Source organism: Gavialis gangeticus, unplaced genomic scaffold (genome assembly GCF_001723915.1).
Source record: "Gavialis gangeticus isolate Ggan-Ray unplaced genomic scaffold, GavGan_comp1, whole genome shotgun sequence".
NCBI classification, from domain to species: Eukaryota; Metazoa; Chordata; order Crocodylia; family Gavialidae; genus Gavialis; species Gavialis gangeticus.
This window is the reverse complement of record NW_017729016.1, coordinates 18,042,044-18,057,150: the sequence shown is the minus strand read 5'-3', so window position 1 is coordinate 18,057,150 and position 15,107 is coordinate 18,042,044. Positions and strand designations below refer to the sequence as shown.

At 45.6% G+C, this 15,107-nt stretch overlaps 1 protein-coding gene across 4 annotated transcripts in view; it reads left to right on the top strand.

Annotated features, from left to right (window-relative positions):
- The window catches only part of CARD11 (caspase recruitment domain family member 11), a 67,614-nt gene that overhangs the window by 23,963 nt on the left and 28,544 nt on the right, over positions 1-15,107 (top strand). Inside the window, exon 1 of one of the 4 annotated variants that reach the window (XM_019512976.1) lies at positions 12,633-12,733. The exons of 2 other annotated variants lie outside the window; for them this stretch is intronic. The gene's annotated coding sequence lies outside the window, so the exon portion shown is untranslated. Of the gene's footprint in view, positions 1-12,632; positions 12,734-12,765; positions 12,991-15,107 lie in introns of those variants that run through there. One more of the 4 variants, XM_019512975.1, reaches the window with a different exon arrangement.

Here is a 15,107-nt window from a genome sequence, read left to right as displayed (position 1 = left end):
CAGATTCAGATTTGGCCAAATTGAATTGGGAACAGTGATCCAAATCAATAAATCGAATCACTGTCCCTGATTTGGGGCGAATCTGAAACCAAATCAAATAGGACCCGCTTCGCACACCACTGATCTCAGCATCACAATCTCCTGGTTCCGTTCCTGGCTCTGTGGGCACAGACAGAAATTACATTTGTGGTATAATTGGTCTCTGAAAGTGCTCTACAGCCATTCTGTGACATGTGGACAGCTGCGAAGTGCTTTAAAAGTGGCTGATCATGCGACAAATTAACCCTCATGTAATGAGGGATCAGATGAAAGCACTCCACTTTGAAGCACCTTAGGAAACTTCTGTTTCCTAGGGTCAACCCATCACATGATAAGCCCTGCCCCACCCTGCCCCTGGTGCTGTCGTGGGAAGGGAGGGGGGAAAAGAGAGGAGAAGTGAGCTGCAGGCTGGGGTTTGCCTGGCCTGAGCTAGAGGGGAGTGGGTGGATTGGAGCCCCCTGCCTCATGGCTCCCCCACCGCCTTTCCCCTCCAGCTCAGGACAGGCAAGCCCCCTCCCTTCCTGCAGATAGCACTGGAGTTGGAGTGGTGGCTAAGAGAGAGAGGCTACAGGCAGGCTCCTCCACTCAACTGATTCCAAAGTGGAGCTCAATTTTTCCTTCCCACCTCCGACTCAATAGGTGAATGTCTGTTGGGTCAGGGGAGCCACTCTAACTCATGGCACTTTGTGTAAAGCACCATGAGGTAGAGTGAGGGGCCTGCATATCTGTCAGCACCGGTGACACACAGCAAGTCACTTACCCCCCCACTGTTCTTGTGACTATCAAGGTGTAAAATAGGCGTAATACAGTAAGATCTGGTTAATTTGTCCATGGGATAATTCACCACCATGGATGGTTTACATTCGCTGTTGTTCCAATTCCTTGCCAGTGCACTTCCCTCTATTATGAATTTGTGGTAATTAATCACTAACAGATAATTCATTATTATTTGCATCTCCCTCATAGTGGTGAATTAAGCAGAACTTACTGTCATAATTACGTGTGCTTTAGGGCTGCTGTGAGAGATGGGTGATGTTGGCAAGACACTTTGATTCTCCAGGGAGATGTAATCTGTGAATAGCACACCTGGGAAGTCCTCAGCAGCCCCAAGCCTCCTCTGTAACTGTGTCCCCTGGGTGGAAGTTTACTTGTTCTTAGCCCCCGTTTTCCATTCCTGACTGTAAGAACTGCCCCTAGTTATGTCATGTTGCGAGGCAATGGGTGCTTCATAGAACATGGGGTTGGGAAACACTCAAAGGTCAGATAGTGTGTCTGATGCTGCAACCTCATTCCTTGATATCCAGCTTTCAAGACAAGCTTCTATGGGCATTCCAGGAATTGCTCTAGCATCAGTCCTGTAAACACATCCGCCCACAGCAATGCACATCAAGCCATTTCAGTTTTGATATAGGTGGGAAGTGCAGGTTTTGTGGTTGCACTCATTCACTGGCCTTTTCAGTGCTTACCCACTTCTCAGTGACCAAGTCGTACGAGTTAAGGCTGACAGATACGGCATTGTTCAGCCTAGAAAAGAGAAGACTTCGGTGGGATTTGGTGGCAGCTTACAAATATATCAGGGGTTAGCATCAGGGGCTAGGTGAACAACTATAATTTCACCAAAGCGCCCCAGGGGTAAAACCAGGAGCAACCATCATAAACTCCTAGAAGAAGGCTTCAGACTGGATATAAGGCAAAACTTCTTCATGGTTTTTGTGACCTGACTCTGAAAGAGACTCCCAGCAGGGGTGGTGCAGGTACCTACCCTGGAGATCTTGAAAAGGAGACTGGATGCACACCTTGCTGGGGTTATTTGATCCCAGCAGTCTTTCCTGCCCAGAGCAGCGGGCCTGGACTCAATGACCTCATGAGGCCCTTTCCAGCCCTAAACTTCTGTTAATTTATATAATGGCTTTCTGCACTCTATTCTCATTCATCAAGGCATCTAGTGGGAGAGCTTTCAAAAAACCCTTGGGTATCTGTGTTTTGCACTCACCTCAGGTGACTGGGTACTGTTGTGCAGAAGCCTGGCACTTGCATACACCCAGCTGTATGCAGACAAATTAGCAAGAGCTTTTGTTCCAGGACCAGCCCAATAGATGAGCTGGTAGAATAGTGCACAGAGGGCATACCGTTTCACCCAGGGATGCATGCACCAAGCTTTGATTGAGCTAAAATTTCTCACCGAGAAAGGTGCCCAGTTGTCTTCTTTCTCAGTTCTTCTTTTAAGAGGGTCTTTCTAATTCTCCCCTAATTCTGAAAATCCCTTGCGGCAATCTGGGCCTTTTCAGGCTTGTTGGTCAGCCACAGGAATGTAACAGAAGCTGCTGTTCCACTCCTTGGGTGAATGAGCACATTTCTTCTGGACAGCTCAGCCCATGTGCTCTTGGACTGGAGTCTTGAATTCAAGCCTGCTCTTCCATCCCTTCCTTTCCAAAGCATGTTGCACCATCTTTCATTTTCCTCCATACTTTGCCTGCCAGTGTTTCACGTTGGAGTGATCACTACCAGACAGCACAAAGCACCCTTCCCAATTCAGAGAGGAATTCCTGAATGCAACACATCTGTTTTAAGAGAGCTGAAGTTCGGTGGGGAGGGAGCAGGAGTTAAAACAAGTTGCTGCATAACAGTTGTTTCATGCTTGAAGTTTCCTCCCTTTGCCCATCTCCTCAGTCTCATCTTCCATGGTGACTTCGTTTGCAGTGAGCTGCTAATTAAATTTCATATTTATGATTAGAAAATAAAATCATTGGACCTTTTTTAAATAGATTTTTATGAGTTTTGGCTCAGGCAGCTGAGTCAGCAGTAGAGGGTCTGCAAAGCTGAAACTTACCCACTTTCATAGGGAAGATAAATAGAACAAATAATGACGGAAGGAGTCTAATCTAAAATCCCATATAGTTTCTACACTGTATTAGTTTTGGAGCACTAGAAAAACAATTCTGTGTTTGCTCTTCTCAGAAAGTGACATAACTTAGGAGATGGAAAAGAACTTGTTTCCCCTTGTTTTGGGAAGGTTAAGCATTTAAAAACAGCTCTGTCAACATGCTGTTTGTGATGTGAGAGGGTTCATTGGGTGCATCAACCTGGGGACACTGACCCTGATTATCATCAGCTACGCACCAGTAAAATGCTTATGTTCTGGGTTCCCCCCCTTTAAAATGACAAAATGGAAGCATTGACACATGCTGCCAAGCTGCGGCTGCTTGGAAGTTGTAGTTTTCCTGCAGTGGTGGGGCATTTATACAACATCAGCAAAGTAGAGTTACTGTACCGACTACTACTCCCAGCATGCCTCGAGAGCAGGCAGTGTGTAGGGTTACTTCCTGCTCATACACCAGTTAGTCCCTGAAGAAGCCTTTTAAGGGCCTGTTTTCCAGGTGCTTAGCACCAACAATTCGGTTTTTCAGAAGAGCCAAACTCCGAATTTAAACACCTGCAAAAACAAATTTTCGGAAGTGTTCAGCACCCAGCAACTTTTGTGGTGACACTTAGCACCAGATTTCCCCTTGTTCTGGCCTATATTTGTCCAATATCTGACCACCTATTTTGCTGATGAAGTAGCACCTGAGTGGTTTTTTGGAAATCTGCCCCTAATTTTGAATTGTGAGAAGAAATGGAGGAACTCAAGCCTCAAATGTTTACTAGCTCTTATGTTACAAGAAAAATGTGATCTCCAATGAAGCGCAAAGGAATACATTTAAAATCAATGCTTTTCTGCACTGTAAGACCCAAAGGATGGATGAGGGGTAGCCACATTGGCACCTTGTGGTCCACCCTGTTCGCCATCCCTCCCCATCTGACCTCACCTCCAGTCCCTCTCCTGCCACAACTTTGGTTTTGCTCTGAAGCTTGTTGGGGAGGCAGTCCCTGGGGCTGGGCGTAACCTCACCGGTCCTGGTTCACCTGGTCAAGCGAGCCCCACCTTGGGGCCTTTGCTCTCTGTCTGGTGTTTCCTCTTTAAGGGGGTGCTTGTGTAGAAATCTGTGCACATGTCAGAGTTTCAGGTATCACTGCACTGGCCCCTTTTTCTCTCCAAACGTATCCTTCACCCTGGCCCACTGTTCAAGACCTCAGCCTCTGGGAATCTGCCTTGCCCTGATGACAGCCCCCCTTTCTGGGGGGTCCACTTTCACCTTGGTAGTCTCTACGCCTCTGCCTTGGGGCTGATTTCCAGTATCTATTGCAGGGAAGCACCCTCAGGCACCCCTGGACACGGACTTCTCCCCCACTATAGCCGTAACCCGGTCCTCCACTTACAAGTCCAAAATGAGAAAACAAAACACAAGCCAAGTCCTTCACAAGGGGATAGTCTTCCTCACTTGGGATAAAGTGTTGCCCATAGACCCTACCTTTTGCTGGAGCTGTCTCGCCTGCAGCTCCCCAGGGCAATTTGTGAGGGCCTACATCTGCCCCCAGCAGCTCCTTTCTTTCCACTTCCTCTCTTTGCTGCAAGTAGGGGTGCTGCCCTGCCCACTCAGAGACTGGGCTTGTATTCCCCAACCTGACCTCCTGCCCGTCGCATGTGATTGGCCCTTCTGTTCCTCTCCCCTAGGGCCGATTGCTAATTGCTAATTAGAAGCTAATTGCTTCACTAGCTGTCTGACCCCTGGTTCGTTACCTAATCAAGCCCTCTTAGTGACAGGGGTAGGGGTTCCCTGTTACAGCCCAGTACATGGTTAACTTACAGTGCTCTATGCCAGGAGGTGCTATTGACACAGATAACTTAGTAGGAATTTAAAAATAATTGATTATTTATACAGATAACAATCGTTGTTGTCAAACTAAGTAGAATAAAAATGTGGAAGGATTCCTGCCTCTTGCACTTCACAACACAAGCCAAGCACGGAGAATGTTCAAAGACATAAAGCCTACTTTGGTATCCAGTTTACATTGACTTTCCACAAGCAATAAAAAAGCCGCAAAGCAGAGGCTTCGATTCAGACATTGATTTGCTTGATTCAGCACTTGACCGGCACTAGGTGGGCTTGCGATTCTAAAATTCTTCAAACAGGAATATTGGCCGTACTCTGTTGTACAGCTGAACATGGTATTCCTAGATGGGGAAGAAATACTCGTACTCATCCTATTGATATCCAGCTTAATGGTGTTGGGCATTTTATTATTGGAATTTTCTAATCAACTGCTCTTTGATAGTTACAAGTGATCGCATTCGCTCCTCGTGCCATCCGTCAAGAAACGTCAACTCTGCAAGCAAATTCTAGCTAACCCCATAATTCTTGTTGCATGGCAATCTCTCAAAGGCTGCCACTCTTGTGTCTGTTAAGGGGGCTCTACTTGGAGTGTGAGACAGGATACTCCTCTACTTGGCACTGTTCTGATCTGGCATGACAGCTCTTGTGTCCCTAACTACTTATGTGCTATGGTGAGAAAAGGAAATTCAATCAACAGTGCTCCTTCATCTAGCTCTCCCTGTAAGAACCCATCTGAAGGACTATGCTGTGTTAAGAGAAGACGGGTAGCCAGGTATCTTGGTTTTCAAATTCCCGGTTTCTTTTGCTGCTCACCAATTGTGCACCTTGGCTCTGCATTGAATGCCCCTCTTCTGTGGTAATGTAATTCTATTGCATGGCAAGGCCAGTTAGTTTTCTAGGATAAACTTTACTGAGCTGGAATTGCAGCTCATCTTATTATACTCTGCTGAAGCAAAGAGGGCACAGTTTGAGCACAAAGCAACAAAAGGTGTTTGCCTTGTTTAATTCATTAATGTTTGTGAAGAACTTGGAAGGCAAGAAATGCTGCAGACGTGCTGCTGAGTTGTTTTGTTCCTTTTCCTTGCCTCTGGAATAAGGGCTTTATGGAGATCACTGCTTCCAAGGATAAACGACAGTCCTGCTAGTTGGAGGTGGGGATTTTTTATGTTGAGGGTCACCATGCTAGTTCGTTAGGGAAATATTTTCCCAGGATGGGAAGTGACTGGTCCTGTGCTTTCCGTTTGTGGCTTTCCCACCCTGTCATTTTCAGGTAATCTCTCTCTCCTACCCCATCCAGGGTTAAGCTGTCTATAGCCATGAGGACACTTCCTCTTTGATTTTCCTTTACAGCGGAGTTGCGTTTGAAAGACACCCACAGCTTGCATTCAGAAGAAAAGGGGAAGTGAGGCAGCCCCCAGAACCTTTCCACCTGCTATATATAGATGCAGCATTTGTGAAAGAGGATGGTGGGTGTGTGCTTCCGGACCTCTGTCACGCAGTCCCGCTGCAGCAGGCTGTGAAGGGACAGGTCGCAGAACCAGGGGAAGGAGAGGGGGACCAGGTAGGACAACAAGTAAAAGCCAGCTCGTCTCACTGAGTTCAGCTGCTTTCACAAGGAAGACCCGTTTTTATTACCAGCAGATTTGTACTGCTCTGCTTCTCACTCCTGTCTTCCCTTAGCAAGATTGCATTTTATATGCTGTGTGATTTTCCTTGCCAGGCATGCAGTTTCTACTGTGTGCTGTGCTGGCTGGGAGGAGCACACAGTACTGAACTCAGCTGTAGGCAAGGAGTAGAAGGAGATTTGCAAGCCTCAAGGCTGCACAGGAGGGGGAGTGGCATTTCCAAGGAGCCTTTCCGGGTGGACTGAACACACTCCTTCCCTAACAGGCCAGCCCGTGCCCTACTACCTCCACAGCACCACGGTGTGCTCCATGATGTCTCTCACTGGCTGTGGGGTGGAAAGCCCACTAATACTGATGTTACACAGGGTACATGCTGCATTCAGCTGGCAGAGCTCAGAAAGGAGGAAGGGAAGAAGAGATTTGTTCTTTGCTGCCCCAACCACAGTCTTCGCTTTTTAAAATCACAACGGCATTTCAGAGAGTACAAACAAGTGCAAAGCTGAATAAGAACCGGGTAGGTATATACCATGTACCTGAGGTTATATAGATAAATGAAGAAAACAGGATGTAATACGGCATTTTTATTTTTGCTAGGGGGACTTAAGATGATGGACAGGTGGGGAGGTTTATGCATTTGAGGTGACAGGAGGCCCCCATGTACTCGGTATTTCTGTAATACATAATGCTAATGATCACTGGCTATAACAAGCTGAACAGCATTTGTTCAATAAATTAAAGGATAAAAAGTTAGCAGTTGAATGTAGAACTGAGTGACTGCACATTGTGAGCTGAGCCTGGAGTCATTAACATCTAAACAGATTGCACTTGAGATGCTATGCCATGGGCTCATGAAAGGCCACAATCATCTTGGGTTTGTGTTTCAGGGCAGTGGTGATGTTGAAGGTCTTTCCAGGTCAAAATTGCTGAATGAAATAGGACTGTATGATACCCTAATGAGAGATCTTTTCCTTTCAATTTTTGTGCGACTCTTTGTAGTAAAAAAGGGAAGTGTTAATATCACTAATTGAGAACCTGACTGTATACAGGAGTTGTATGAGTTTCCTATGTACAGCTCCACTAATGAACCTCTGTCACAACCCAGGTTACCACAGTCTGTCAATGCAAATTATTCACAAAACCAAGGCTCTCTGCATCAGATATGCTGGCTTTATCTGTGGACAGACATGCATTATGGCCCATACTGAGACTGTCAAGCTCATTTTTGCTTATAGCTAAGTGAATTTGGAATCTAGATCACTAAAGGATCTAGAGAGAGGTAGCAATCATGTCAATGCCAAAAGATATCAGTAGACACTGTTAGGATGTACGTGTTACATGTGCATGCTTCATTAGTGATACCAAAGCGTAGCAAAGCCACCGCAACTTGAACTCTGTTTCCTCCAAGGTTGAAGTTTGTGCAGCGTAGCTGCCTTTTTTCACTAAGTTTCACCATAATCCTGTCTGGGGATCTTGCAGAAATAACATTTAGATCATAACAGCTGATGCTCCCAAGCAGCAGCTCCCTTTCCCCTTCGACAGTGGCTAGAAGGTGTGTTTGCGCATGCACAGAGCTGACCGATTGGTGAATTATCCGACTACATCTATCCCCTTGCCTTCAAGTCCTCCTGCTCCTTTCAGTCTTGTTGGAATCTAGATATAATCTGAAAAAAAAACGTGAGTTAATCACCAGTAAAATAAATGTGAAACTCAGCAGTGAACTCCCCATGATCTCAGCCGTGTCCTGTGGACAGGCTGTCTCATGCACCATGTGCTATCTCAGGATGACACTTGTTTTTCTATCTTTGTCTTTAACATGCATTAGTTAATCAGCAGCTAATGCTGCATTCCAATAAAAAGGTCCAGTCATATAAATATGTTTGTGCTGTGCTATCACCATCATTGTCATCTTCTTTCTCCTCATCATCATGCACAACAGCATGGAGAATGTGTAGATTAAAGCATGTATTAAATGTCAAGCTTTCATCTCTCCACTTGCTACTCCTCAGATCCTTTTAAATAGATGCACTAAACTCCTATGGTAAATTATTAAAATTATTGTGCCATTAGCTTGATTTGCATGCTCTGAACTCACACAAATCTTTAATATGTCAAGATCTATCTCAGGGCCTCCCTCCTCTGTCTCTCACTGCCTTCATTTTCCCCAGCCCCCTTGCTTGATGCCTCCCACTCCTCTCCCCGCTTTTTGCTACAACTTTCCTACTCTAATCTCCATCTCACTTTTCTTTAACTTCTCTCTCTCTCTGTATTTTCCCACTCACTCTTTTCCTTCATCCTCCTCTCCTCCCCTATCCTTATCCCTCTTCCTCTCTCTGTCTCATCTCTGATTCTCTTCTCTGCCTCTTCTTTAGTCCCTCATTCTTCATCTCTCTTTCTCTCATTCCCTTTCTTCTGTTGCAGTATTATCACTAGAGAAAACATTGTAAAAGATGGTGGCATTAGTTGCATTAAACTCCCACATTCAGATGTCAGTTGGTTACGTGATGTGGGCTTATGGAGTAACAACAAATGCACCTAAATACCGAGGCAGCCACTGGTCGCATTTGAAAAGTCCGTTGTCCAACTTTCAGATGTTTGCCTAGGCGTCTGTGTAGGTCTCCATTTTATTCATTCCATTTTCTTGAAGTGTAGATTGGGAGAATCAAAAAACCCTAATTTCAATGATAAGAAATACCTTAGGCTTTGAAGGCCCAGATTTTCAGAAGTATTTAGGTGCCTAATGCCTAGGGCAGGGGTGGGCAATTATTTCAGGCGGAGGGCCACTTACTGAGTTTTGGCAAGCCATCGAGGGCCGCATGACAGGCAGCCAGGGGCAGATATATATTAATTTTCTAAATTTTTTAGGGGCCTGCAGGCCAGATAGAATGGCCTGGGGGGCCGCATCTGGCCCCCAGGCCACATTTTACCCACCCCTGGCCTAGGGGTTTACCGAACTTGAGAAGGCGGCCAGCCAATTTCACGGGCAGATTGTGGAACCGGCAGCCATTATCATAGTAGCTCCCGCCCCCATGCCTCTGATTGGCCGAGGGGCCTCAGTGGCCCCAACCCCATCGCTGCTTGGTGGAGAGAGCTGTCCATCATACAACCCCACCCCTCACCACTGCTTGGTAGAGAGGGCTGTCTGTCATGTGGCCCTGTCCCTTGCTACTGATTGGTGGAGAGGGATGCGGGCTGCATGAAAGGCAGCCCTCTCAGGCAATCAGCTGTGGGGGTTAGTGGCGGTTGCCATCTTGCCTGCTCCCCTTCCCCCCATGGTGGGTGGCACAGTTGGGCTGCAGCAGCTGTGGGGATTGCTGGCTCCCATTGGGGAGCCAGGATTTTATTTTTAATAAGGTCCCCCCCCCATGGATTTCACAGAAATCGCCCAATTTTATGATTTCTGCAGAACTGTGATTTGAGTAGGTCCCTATTAATGCCCCTTGAATTTCTTGGGAGTTATGTCCTTAAACATCTCCAAGGATTTGAGCTTTAGGGTCTTTGCTTTGGCTGGCAAGTGCTGACATCACTTTTGAAAATGGGATTCGCCTCCTTTTGTCACCTAGCCCCTTTTGAAAACTCTTGTCCCAAACAGGTAGCATTCGAATTCGATGTTGGCGAGAGCATTAAATCTATACCTAAGAAAGATAGCAGAACATACGCATGGTGGCAAAAAGCTTGAACGCAGCTACTATATAATTGGTGAAGGAAGCCCTATTTTTTTTTCCATTTTCTTTGTTTATTATTGGCAATAGATGTTGTACGAGCAACACTGATTGGATGGTGCGTGTCTGGGCTATCACAGTCTGCTGTGGGTTTTGCTGCTAAGACAAAATTAGTCATTTTCCTTCCTGTACGATAATTTGATAAGAACTCTGAAGTCTAAAGCTAACAGGCTTGTGGAAGGCACAGTAGGTTTATCCTGGCCCTCAGATAGCTTACCAGATGGAGAACACAGCAGGAAATGTGGCTCTCAATCGCTTACCAGACAGAGGTTGCTGCAGAGACACGCTAAATTTTATTGCACCGATTAGGAAAATACATGAGTGTCTCACTGGATGTACTGACATTCTCAGTAAGGGAGTGATTTGTCCTTCCACAAAATGGATTGAAGTGAGGCATATTTTATGGGAATTCCCAAGCAGTCTCAAATGAGATGAAAAACTAAAGGGAACAGGAAGTACTGTATTCAAGGCAAAAACATACAGATACTAAGTAACTTTATGTTGGCACGCTGCACAAGGGCAAGAGCTCTGTTTTCGGAGCATGCAGTCTCCTCTGGACTGTGAGATTCTGAGCACATTGTTGGATATTGTGCATTAATAATGATAACGATAACCGATAGTCACATCATCCATATTTAAACCTTTGCTTTTGGTAGGATGGGGTTTTAGGTGGATCGATTTATTCGAAGTAGAATAGAAAGAATTAAGTAGAATTCTTTTCAGGGTCATTCAGTGCCTCTGTCCTACCATGCCAGACGAGTAAATCTTCTGGGAATTATCTTAATGTTTTCATCTTCTATAAGGACAAGGATGTGGAGGCAGGATAGCTTGGTAGAATTCTTTGTTTTATTTTTTGATTCTGTATCAAATAAGGAAGCAGTGATAAGTGTGGATAGGAAGAGGATTTCTCTTGAATTGGCTTCCAAACCTTTATGTATCACAGCATTGGTGTTTCTTGTTTGCCTTGTCTCTGTCTCCTCCTCTCCAGTGGGTACTGGGCATGAGACAGAGTGACAGCTGTGTCTTCTGAAGACTAAGAAGAAAGCTGCATAATGGATGAGTCTCTGCGTACTGAAGTGGAGACCAAGTGATGTGTGAGCCATCCCCATTGTGGATCTAACTATATATATCACTGATGTGCTGCCAGTGGTTCTCTTTTCCTTTTTAAGTCACTTGTAGCAGGAAGTCCAGCTTAAGTAAAGTAGATAGAATATATTTGTGCTAAGGGGATCTCATTTCATGTTAATGCTTCCTGTCCTATAATTTGTGTCTCCCTCGTTTTGTATCTTTCTGCTACACTGTGCTGATATTGAGGCAAAAGGCAGCTGGTGGGATTCTGCTTAGAGTGGTTGGTGGCAGTGTCCATCTAATGTATCTGAAACAGAAACACAGCAACCTTCAGTCCAAGCCATTCAGCAGAGCTATGAATCTTAGAGAAATACCCTGAGGCATGAAGCAAGACCGCAGCAAGAATAATTGATACCCCTCATGGCCCCTCCATCCAAAGTTTCCAAAATGCTGTGCTGTCTATAATGAACAAAACCTGCGTGGTGATGTAGGTATGCAAACCTTTCCTCGTTTTTAGATGGGAACACTGAGGCACAAAACAATGAGGGTCCAAAAGTTTAAAAGCAGACCATGGATTTGGGTGTGCAAATTAGACACCCGTGTGGACAAAACTTTCAAATGTGCCTGCCCAGACATTGGCATCTAAATCCATTTTTATGCATCTAAGTAAAAGGTCTGGTTGTGTTACCACTGCACGCCCAGAGCTCCAACGGAAAGCAGTGGGAGGAGTGAGGGCTCAACAGCTTTGCAAACCAGCCCCTTGTTAGCTAAAATTCATCACCCAGAACTTAGAAGCCACTTTTGAGAACTTAGCCCTCAGTGCCTTACTAAAGGCCATAAAGAACTGGTGGCAGATCCAGGAATAAAAAACAAGCTCACCTGGTTTCTTAAGCAAATAATGATTTCCCTATTGCATTTTGCACTCTGGTTTTCATTTTAAAAAAAGAAACAGCACAAAAATCCGTCTATTTTGGTTCAGTAGCACTCTGTGCACTGCATTTATCCATGCAGAAAAGCACCGTTCTGCCCTTGCTGTTGTTAATTTTGGTAGTAGGCACCGTATAGACGCAGGGGGAGAGGCAGCTGCAGTTGCCCCTTGTAATCGAGACATATACAAAGAAAGAGAATGACATACAACGTGTGCTCAGTGCTCACAGTAATTATAGGCACACAACCTGCTATTTCCAGCTTTAAAATGTTATCATTTATATGTAACAGTTTCTATTGTATAAATATTATTTATATTAACTCTCACACAGCTGTTTCTATATTATCATACGGTTAAGGGCAGCATTTTCTGTGTTGCGGTTTCTTTTTGAATACCACCAGCCTGCAAACATCTGCAAACAAAATGCGGAAGTCCGAGGGACCCAGATAATTCACCACTTCCAAAATAAACTTCCTCCTCTTCATCACGAGGACAACATCCTGTGTGTTTCTATTTCTCATAAAGGAACAACCAAATGATCCACAGAGACAGCTGAACCCTGCGCTAACTCTGCTGTCTAAAGTACGGTGCTCGGGTTCTGCTTGGCTCAGTCCTGATACGTTGGCAGGAATCCGGAGCAAGGTAATGGAAACGCTTGCAAGGCACTGGCAGGATTGATTTCTGTACCATCACAGTGAGTCTTCTCTTGGCACTGCCAATCCTGACTAGTACTCTGGCAGTGGGAGCCTCTTCACATCAGTGTGTTGGCAGTGCTGGCTTTGACAGCTGAATAACAACTCATCCGTCCAGAGGACTGTTCCCGTGCTGTTCTTGGAGTCGCAACGAGAAGCTCGCTGCCTGGCCTGCCTGTGGAATTCCACCTAACAAAGAGACCCCAGGTTTCAAAGCTAAACTTGCTTAGCGGATGTTGTTGGAATAATAATAAACTCCGAGTGTTTTATCTGTGCCAAAATGAAGCTTTAGATCTGACCTGGTGATGAGCATTTTATGGAACCCTGGTTCTGAAGCCTGGAGGGGGTTTTTTTCATCCTTGATCAGTGGAGAGAGTCGCCAGCATATGAAAATACAGAGGCTGAGTGAAAATAGAGCAGAGCTTTAACTGCAAGGTGTTTTCTTCAGTCAAAAAATATAGCAAAAAATAGGAAACATGTAGAAAGAGTGGTTTATGTGCAACAGCCAGGAGAAGGCTGCTTCCTGAGAGAGAGGAAGGGAGAAGAGGGGAGCAGAATGTTTCTTTTCATGTAAAAGGGGACTGTTTCTTTCTTCTGCATCCACAGAAACCTTTGAAATAGTTGGGACTAGCTGGTGGTTATTATTGGATTAAACCCTACAGCTAAAGGATGTCTTGTATACTAAGCACTAAAAGCCACTGGTAGGGAAGCCATTCTTTAACTGCTGCGATAATTCTTATTTCTTTTAGCCCAAGCAATTGTTCAAGTCAGTCCAAGTTTGTGACTTCACACTTGCAATTCATGACTGACACTGCAGTCATACCATGGCACATCACAACCTCTGAATGTGTTGGGTTACAGCTCCACATGTGCTGGGATCGTAAACTAGATAGTGCTCAAAAAGATCAGATAGAGGAAATGGCTGCACATTTCAGAGCTATTTAAATCTGTCATTCTTAATTTTTTTTTAAGTGAAAACAGCCTATCTGCAGAAGTGTCGGAGGAAGGAAGGATAGAAGCAAGGCATAATGTGCTTCAGGCAAGCAGAAAGTACGTGCGCTGCGGGGAATATCTATTTAAAACCCTTCATGGCTAATGCAATATATGTATTAGTTTCCTACTGGATTTCCTTGCCCTCATCTGTTTCCAGACCACTGCACCAAGCTTCCAACCTCTCAGTAGCATTTAATTCCCTCTGCAGCATTACACTAAATTAAATAGATGTGAAATCACTGGCAGGGTGCTGCCATCGTATCTACTGTAAACATCTGGAGCACCTCTGGAAAAGACAACCGAGTTACTCTTGGCTTCTGTTGCTATGAAAAGATGTGGCAGAAGGGTATTGCAGAGACCACGTCCTCAGTAGCTAAAAGGAAAGGAGTGCTGCACTCCTCAGGAGTCGTCTTACCACCACGCTAAGCAGCAATACTGTTAAGTTTGGAAAGAATTGGATACTGTTTGTGATGTGGGATTGCAAGGCGGGAGGTATGAAGAAGGAAGCAAACAGAGACTTCTTTCAGCTTCTGCAATGGCAATGCAGGACCGCCCTGCTTGGATTTTTAATAGCCTGTATATACCTCATAATCTTTGGCTGATAGGAACTTTAAGCTTCTAGACGTGGGTCTGCTTGATAGAGGCATTTTTAATGTCATGAAAAATGTATCTGTGGTGAAAGTTGCAGTAATAAGTGAACTCTTCTCTGAATCATTTCTTGGAGAAATCCCTTACTGAGGTCCCAAAGGAGTCCTGGCAAAGGATTTAATGGCTTCTGGGTCAAGAGCGCTGGCTTAAAGAATTTGTGCTTTGTTGTGAACTCCAAAAAAGAGTTTGTTGCGCTTTCAGAGGTGCAGCTGTGAATATTGTGGTAACCTCCCCAAAAAACAGGGATCTGTGGAGTTATTTTCTTAGACACAGAACGCCAGGCCTGTGTGGGTACGAGGGGGACTACCAATTCTTATATACTAAAGGGCTTAGTCCATCTGTCTGTCCGTCTGTAATGCTCTCGGAGCACACTGATTGGTTAGTGAAACAACCAATTAGAGTGCGGAGCACCGCCATGATGGAGGGAACGGAGGGGGGCAGCAAGGCCAGTGCTACTGGCTTTGCCCCCCTGCTCTGTCCCCGCTGTCATGGCAGTGCTCTGCCGCCTCCAAGGAGCAGGGCTGGGGATGGGGGGAGGTCAAGGCCAGTGGCGCTGGTGGTGGCAGCGGTACAGGGTGGTAGCGGAGGAGGAAGGAGAGGATAGTGGGGCAAGCTTCCCCCCCCCCCCGATCCTGGGGGGGGGGGGCATGGGGGGATGGGGGGGGGGGGTCTTTCCCTTCGTC